Raw genomic sequence first — 8,701 nt, 5'->3', positions numbered from 1 at the left:
GGGAAAGAAAAAATAAGGTTGCAATTCAAGTGGTATCACTTGTTCCTTTTAGAGAAGGATACGAAATATAATAAACCTGTTTCTCTGTTGTATTTGATCCCACTACTATTTGGCCTACTACAGAAAGGCAACAATTTAGTAACAATTAGTGGTTCAAAACACAGATTATGTTGGTTAAAAACTTAAAAATAAAATAGCAGCTAATTCAAGATAGCTATCTCTCTCTTCTTAGTATCACTCAGGCACAGTACGACTGATTTATCTTGCCTGCTGCTAGAAGACAACTGCTGCAGAAGCAACATTAAAACCTTGAACTGAAAAGAAAAAAAAAAAATAGCAGCTCAGAAAAGTTCTTCTCCACCTTTATACTGAAGAAGGCAGATGTCATCGAACTGAAATCAATTCAAAGGCTTTACCTTTGTTGGTTCATCCCAAGTTACCACCAAAACTGCTGACCCAAGAAAAGCAGGTTTCCATAGAAAGCCAAGTCATTAAAATGTCTGAGGCCCACAGACCAAAGTGTTTGGAGTTGTACTGTGCAAGACAGGCATTACAAGCAAAACAAAACTCAGTTCACAACTCTGTACTATGAATATGCTTTCAGGCCAAGTTTCAAAGAGAAAGAGAACCCCAAAGGGCATAGCACACATCACTAAACTAAAGCTACCTTTCGCTCCTTGATTTATAGGCAAACTGCAGATATCAGCTGCTGTGTCTATGTTAGCAACTTTCTTTTGTCCTACTTTAAGTGAACTATTGGCAAAGAAAAGCTTGCTGCCAATCTCTCCATCTCTACTGAGAATTTGTTTCGTAATTCATCACTATCCAGGAGTGGGAGGGAGTAACACATCAGAACTCAGACATTTAACAAAACCTACTTCATGTTCTGGTTATGCTAGTGGAAGAAAGAAATCAAAATGATCCATGCAATCTGCAACATCGATTTTGCTTTCCGAGATAATTCTGACATCTCTCTGACATACAAACTTGGCCCCAATATGCTCATAATTTAGGAAAACCACGTGTTTCTTGAAGCTAGGATGCTGAAGGGAATGGAACTACTTTTTTAAAGGGTTGTGTGTTGTGGGTTTTTTTTTTTCTTCAGAAAGGTAAAACAGTGTCTACAGCTAGAAGTATAAAACAAATTCACAGGAAGTGATTAAGTTGCCTGTCTGGAAAACCATCCTGACAGAAACATGAATAAGACCAGCAAAGCAGAAGACTCTCTACTCTGAAGATTTAAAACTAGTTTCAGAACACTAGCATACCTAACAGGTAATGCTACCTTTCCAAGAGAAAGACAGTCTAGGAAAAAAAGTTATCAATACACGTGCAATTATCATACGTAGATTACAGAACACAAGATCAAGCTATACATTTTAAAGCTATAGCAATAATATGTAAAACAATTTTTCAAGTGATTTGTGTAACATGTTAAACTATTATAATAAGCGTAAGAAATCCAAGAATAACGTCCTTAAGCCTACAAAGTTACTGTAAATAATGTATGCTTACAGCACCAATCCACAATAAAATGCAAATACACATATATTCTAAACATTCCACAGTTCATGATAAAGAACTCATAAACATGTTTTTTTTCCAAACTCTCAGATGGTTCTGCAGGTTCTAAACATAGTTTGAGCATAAGAATTGGTAATAAAGCACTGTTAAGAGTATCCTGATTACTTGATCAATAAACCAACAAACCAGTAAGTTTCCCCAGCGGACTGTCACCATGTTTTCACTGGGAAGGGAACTTTCACTTTGCAGACATAATTCCTTTCTCTTGTCCACATGCACATGTTACTTCTCTTTATCGGTCTCTTTCAAATTAAAAGTTCCGGAAAAGGACAAAATATGCCATAAAAATCAAAACTGTTAGGTATAGAATGGATATTGTATGGTTGTTAGTGAAATACTTACTCTAGAATCATATTTATTTCTCCTCCCAGGCTTCATTCACAATATAAGGTTCTTTTTTTTCCTGGAAAAATAAAGAAAGGTTTGATAACTCTATCTGAAATTAGGTAGTTACCCATCACAGAGTTAAACCCTCTCATACTTCTCAACATGGTCATTATAGTACAGGGACTATAACAGTTGACCAGATGACCTCAATCTGTCATTTATATTTCTGTGTATGGCGAACTGAAACCACTCGTTTTTACAGAGAATTACCACCCCGAGATACTCATCTACCAAGTCAACGTTATTTCCCACCCTCTGAAGCCATAACCCGTTAGTGACTTGGTGAACTAATGAAGGAAGGGAATGAGCAAAAGCCTGTTGTTACGCAGCCTCAGGACAACCGTTTCATTGCGCTGTAGGATGGCAGAAGACCATCACAAATTACTCCGCAAACCCAGTAAACTTAACGAGCTACTAACACCGGAGAGGTCGTTTTCATCTCTCACCCTACGTACTATGTATTGCCTGACATTAGGTAGGGGGCTGTGATGAAACGTTATATTTAGTGGATTGAACGCTTTTGAATGTAAATGTACTTTTGTGGTCTTTTTTCCTTCTTATAAAAAAAAAAAAAAAAAGAAGAACAGAAAGAACAGAACACTGTGTGAACCAACATTGCTTGCATCAGACATTCACAATTTAGCTCGGAGAAAGCTCCAAAAGCTAACCAACTCCCTTTGTCCTAATTTATGTTCCAGGCTTGGCAAGGAGAAAAGCACTTGCAAAATCGTTTTTCATTTCCTTTTTATGACTATCAATTGCCAAATCTGGGGAAAGCTACAGAATGAACATTACTGTTTAAGATGAGACCTACAAATTACTGTAGCACACTGTTCCCTGAAGAACAAGGATGAAGAAGAGGGAAAAAATGGCAAAAGAAGCATTCCTCACAAAATCCTATCCCGTCCCTCTAGATCCCCCTTCCCTCAACACACAACCCCCCAGGTATTTGGTCTCACAGAGAACTGAACAGAAACGCTGCTCTTCCTCTCCCTTTCCATTCCAACTCGGAGTAGAGAAGCAGAAGTTAAAGATTCATTTTATATTGATTCCTACTGCAAAGTCAAGGACCCCACAAAAAACCAACCTCTCCTCCCGCAGTGACACCTGTATTTAAAAGTACTAGTGCAAATTTCCAAGTTGAGTAGATTTTGACAAATTATGGCTTTCTCTATGTACGTTGAATTTTACTTTTAATATATACGGCAGTAAACAGCAAAATTTGAAGTGGATTGTTGGCATTTTTATGATGTTTAGTGCATAAAAAGCCAAATCAAAGAAAAATCCACATTATTTATATTTCTATTTAGTTTCATTGCAATTTATACTGATGGCAGCTGTTTTTCCCGCTAAGCTTCTCCAGCTTTCCTAGGAATAAAATTATTTGTGTCATGTAAACAGTGTCAAATTGTCCATTACACAGAGTAGAAATTAAGTCTTCATCTCTGATCTCATAACAGAAATCTACTGTGAAAATACGTTACACTCTTAGACTACCTAGTCTTCTGCAACTAGAAACTGAATGACATGAGAGTACCTTCAATTTTTGAGATTGCCTTTGTCTGCATAATAAAACATATGAATGCACTGGCAAAAAAGGAATGCATATAGTCTATACAACACTTGTCTCAGACATGTTGCCAACATGAAAAAGAAGAAACTGCTACATAATCAAGGGAACAATTAAAAAAGTATAAATAATATCAGGTAATCTGACACTTTCATACAATCCTATATACTTTTTTTCAGTCTTGTCCTTGAAACTTTCAGAAAACATGAATAGAAATACAGGTGTTTTTCTAGTCCAGGGAGGAATGAAGATAAATCAGCAAGTTTCATGCCCTGGAGGGTAAAATAGGGTAAATAGTAGCCTTTTCTCAGTTGCAAATGAAGACCATACATCTTATAAAGAGAGTGTTCTGAAAAACAGGGAGCCTCACAAATGCTGCGGAAGAACCATACTTCATAAAAGGTGAGGTAAATATCAGAAGCTAGTAAAAATAAAATTTAATTGCTATATAAACTTTTTAACACTTGCAATAATCAACACCAAAAGCTGAGTAACGACTGTTGGATGCCTGCCCTAGCAGGAATCCTTCTCGGTACAAATAACCGAAAGTCAAACCATAGCCTCTCCCATCTAATTTTGTAACACCTAAGGAGACTTCTACAGGCGTGGGAAAGCACAGGTTCCACCCATCAGTACCTTGTTCTTCTTCCTGCTTGCGCACCTCAAAGCGGGGTGTGTCTGTGTCGTGTCTGTGCTGCTTCTCACCTCTACCGCTGCCCTGCTGCCTGAGGCTTCGGAGCTGCAGAAGCTACAGGACACCCTCGTTTGTTTGGGGTTTGTTTAAGTACTTGGGCTGTATTCTTATCTCTGAAATACAGTAGTTCTTCAATTCACCTTTACAATCTTCTTGAAAATTGGCAATAGATGTGCTATCCAAAACTGCAAACTGAGCATTACGCCACAGCACGTAGGACACACCAGTCTTCAGCACAAGCTCGAGAACAAGAACAGTTTGAAGAGGCGTGAGAAAGTCTGGCTGTATGCGCAGGCCCTGGGCGCTAGTCAGCTGTAACCACTGCATGCTGGGAGGTAAGACCCCTAACTTTATTCCTGAGGACACGGTTCTTGACATCGAATTACAAATTTCTGGGTTTTTTCCAACGTCTCAATTAAAAGGAGAAACAGGCTGCGAGAATCAGAAAGCACGCATCAAATCCATTTTTTGTTTTGATGTATAACAGTTATGAAAGTACTTTAGTACACGTGAAACTATTGCATTTTTTACCATTTATCCTTCTGCTGAAACAAAACTTAAGAGTATTTCTACTGTCACTACACACACTGCCATCTCTGTTTTACCTGCAGGTCTGCCCCTCCCCACAGACACCATTTTGCATCGTAATTCACGTTACGGGCAAATCCACTAATAAAGCACTTTGACATCGTTTCAGAATACGCCGTCCCTCTGCTAGTCAGCATTCAGCTATCTCTGCTGCTCTCAAGCATATATATGCTCTGAAAGACATTAACCTCCAGTGCTGAGAATTGCAGAATGTCTCTGGAGGCTCTTCATTGACTTTATGGGAGAATCTGCATACGATCAAGCGCCTCTGCTGAAAACCTAACTGAAAATAAATGGTGTTATTTAGTTAAGTCACCACGAAAGCAAACATATATGACTAACGACAAACTAATGATGAAGGATGGAAGAAAACTTCTCTCCAGGAGTGCTGGTACCAGAAGCAAATCCACCTGCAATTACACGTACCACAACAATAAACCTAATTGGAAAGAACCAGTCCCCAAAGTTGCCAATGCTTGGAAATTCAAACCCTGCTCAATCCAGCACATACAGAGGGGGTTAGGGCAATGCTTCTCCATTCTCGGACTCAGCAGGACTGAGAGCCAAGATCCACAGTTTTCTCTGACAAAGGAAAAACCGAGTTTTCCCTGTGATGGTGTATCTACTTACCAACTTGGTCGTCAGTAAGAACAATGCAAAAATAAAACGCAGTACTGTGATGGAGGATGACCAGCATAGTAAATGTACCACCAGAAACAGCCGATGGGCTCTATGGCCCCACGAGGGCTGTAGTTGCTGCTATCAAAATACAGTGCTACAGCAGATACCCTATATCACATCCCTCAGAGTGCTACAGCAGGTTTTAAGTATCAATTCAACACAGGATGGTAAGAAAAGAGATTCACCTGGCACCTCTAGCAATCATTTAAACCACAGATTCTCACATGACACACAGTTCCAGAGACATTAGAAGTAGTGTTTCAGTGTTGCTCTAGAAAAGGTACAATCATTAAAGAAGTCAACCGGGGAAGATTGGTGTAAATTGTTCAAAATAAAGACCACTTGGAAGCAAACCTGAATCAGATCAGCTTACAAGTGGAGTGATTGAGTTTTGTTGCCTCAGACACCAGAACCAGATGCTGTTCACTCACATTCACTGAATCTTACAAACATCTACCGGGAAGCCTTCAAAGTCTGAAAGTTTCTAGATGGATTGAACGAGTTTCTTCGGTATGAGCAATGTGCTGGGAAAAACATTAACTGGACTTGCCAGAAGAATTCATAGAATCATAGAATGATCTGGGTTGGAAGGGACCTCAAAGATCATCTAGTTCCAACCGCCCTGCCATGGGACACCTCCCACTAGATCAGGCTGCTCAAGGCTCCATCCAGCCTGGCCTTGAACACTTCCAGGGATGGAGCAACCACAACCTCCTTGGGCAACCTGCTCCAGTGCCTCGCCACCCTCAGGGTAAAGAACTTCTTCCACCCATTACCCCTCATCCTATCACTACAGGCCCTTGTAAAACATCCCTTCCCAGCCATCTTGTAGGCCCCTTCATGTCCTGGAAGACCGCTATAAGGTCTCCCCGGAGCCCTCTCTTCTCCCGGCTGAAGAAGTCCAACTCTCTCAGCCTGTCCTTGTAGGAGAGGTGTTCCAACCCTCTGATCATCTTGGTAACCCTCCTCCAGACTCGGTCTGACAGCTCCATGTCTCTCTTGTGTTGAGGACGTCAGAGCCGGACGCAGTATTCCAGGCGAGGTCTCACAAGGGCAGATGGAGGGGCAGAATCAGCTCCCTGGACCTGCTGGCCACACATCTCTCGATGCAGCCCAGGATACAGCTGGCTCTCTGGGCTGCAAGCGCACACTGGTGGCTCACGTTGATCTCATCACCCACCAACACACCTAAATCATTCTCCGCAGGGCTGCTCTCAATCCACTCAGATTCCCTCTGTTAAATTCCCTCTTAATTGCTCTAAATAACATACTAGGGACACAACTACCATCACAGCCCACAGTGGTAACTGCCTACATGCAACAGTTCAAGCCAGGAGACCCAACATCCTCCTCCAATTCTCTTCTTTTTCATGTGAGCCTAAGGCAAATCACTTGGCTCAGTTTCTCCCATGAGATGAGAACAACAGACTTTTGGAGAGCTCTGATTATTATTAAAGCAGCGAGCCACGAGTATTCAGTTGACAGTTTGGCTGCTTTAACTGCCCAGTAAACTCTGAGTCTCCACGCACCACATTCAGACAACACACTTAGACACAGCCCCCATTAGAAACTCCTACTTGGCCAAATGTTTCTAAACCCAGGGCCTACAAGTAATGAATTCTCATCTTACCTGCATTTCTATATTTTGGCATTGTGCAGAAAAGATAAGACGCAATCAAGGACCTCTAAATGGAAGGAAGAGGAAAAAACACACTGAGTGTTTCAGAACACCAGTGGGAGGATTTCATGCCATGTATAGCTATTATTAGAGTGCTATTTTGCTTCGCAGATCAGAGGATATAATCAGCAGCTGATGCAGCCATGATTTGCGAAGCACAGCCTTATTAAAGACTAATGAGATAAATGAGTTAAAATTTGCATTTTGCTCCACTGATAAGGTTCATTGGCAGACTTAACTCCAACACCATGGTTTGAATATTAAACCCACTTATTAATGTCTAGTAAAGCTAATTATAATGCTGAGTGGCATTAAGCTATAATAACCAAACAGCATGTTACAATCACATCCTTTAGTATTACTGTAGCTCTGAAGTTAAGTGTTCTGCACCTGGAAATAAACACCTGTCGAGCTCATGCTGTGAGAAAGCACTAGCCTTCTGTGCCTTTTTCCTGACCCTTCTGAAAGCCCAAAGCCACGTTCTAACAATGCAACAGGCAGGTAAGCATTGCTCCTTACTGTGATTTCAACGGTGTCTGTCTGTCTTACTGCAGTTAACAGTAAGGATTAAGTGACAAGTATTTTTGTATCTACAATATATTACATTACTCTTGGCATATACTCTAATCCCGAACAGAAAAGGCACTGAGGTACTGACAAAAGCCTGGAGACCTTATCTGTTTCATTTTATGCACCTTTTTCACCATCTTCTGTCAAAAAAACACATGCTACTATAAAACACCCAGCATTTACTGAAAAGGATAATTAAAATACAATTCAGGCCTTACACTACCCTATATATTTTTATGCCACATCTATCTAATGTGAGCACTTAAATGGACAACAATCCCTTTTAAGGACAAGGGCCATAACAAGGGCCATTCTTTCCTTTTTAATCTCTGCAATGTATCTGTCCCGTGACAGCAATGGAAAAAAGGGAAGACAGGGGCAATTAAGTGCCGGGTAACCACAGTCAACACGAACCAGTGTCAAGACTCACATGGGCCAGTTCAAAAAAAATTTCTAGTAAGCACAAGCTTCAGATGCACAGTTCCTCTGGGAGCTCCCCATCTGAAAAAACGGGTGGTACCAGCTCTCTTTCCATGAAGGGAGTCACGGGAGGGACAGGAATGCAGAGCAGCCAACTTTACCTTTTCAGAGTAAAATACATAAAAAGAATGACAACAAAAAGCACAAAAACTCCACAGATGAAACAACTCCACTTCTTATTTGCAATGTAATACTCAAAAGCAAACATTCATTAGGCATATAAAAAAAAGGCAGTGTAGAACTACCAGATTTCTTTCCTCCGTGGGGAAAAGTGAAAAGGCACTTACAGCGTGACAATAAAAGAAACTAGCTGAGCAAATCATGTGTGAAGCATTAAATGCAACTGTTTTTTGGAACGCGCTTTTGTTCCTTTCAATTTATCACCCAATTTAAACATTCAGCTTGTAATGCAATCCATTCCACTGTGTTCAGCCCAGCTTTAAAACACAGGCATGCCGTATTTCAGCAG

This window comes from Apaloderma vittatum, unplaced genomic scaffold, assembly GCF_000703405.1.
Source record: "Apaloderma vittatum isolate BGI_N311 unplaced genomic scaffold, ASM70340v1 scaffold14937, whole genome shotgun sequence".
NCBI lineage: Eukaryota > Metazoa > Chordata > Aves > Trogoniformes > Trogonidae > Apaloderma > Apaloderma vittatum.
Note: the sequence above shows the minus strand (reverse complement) of the source record.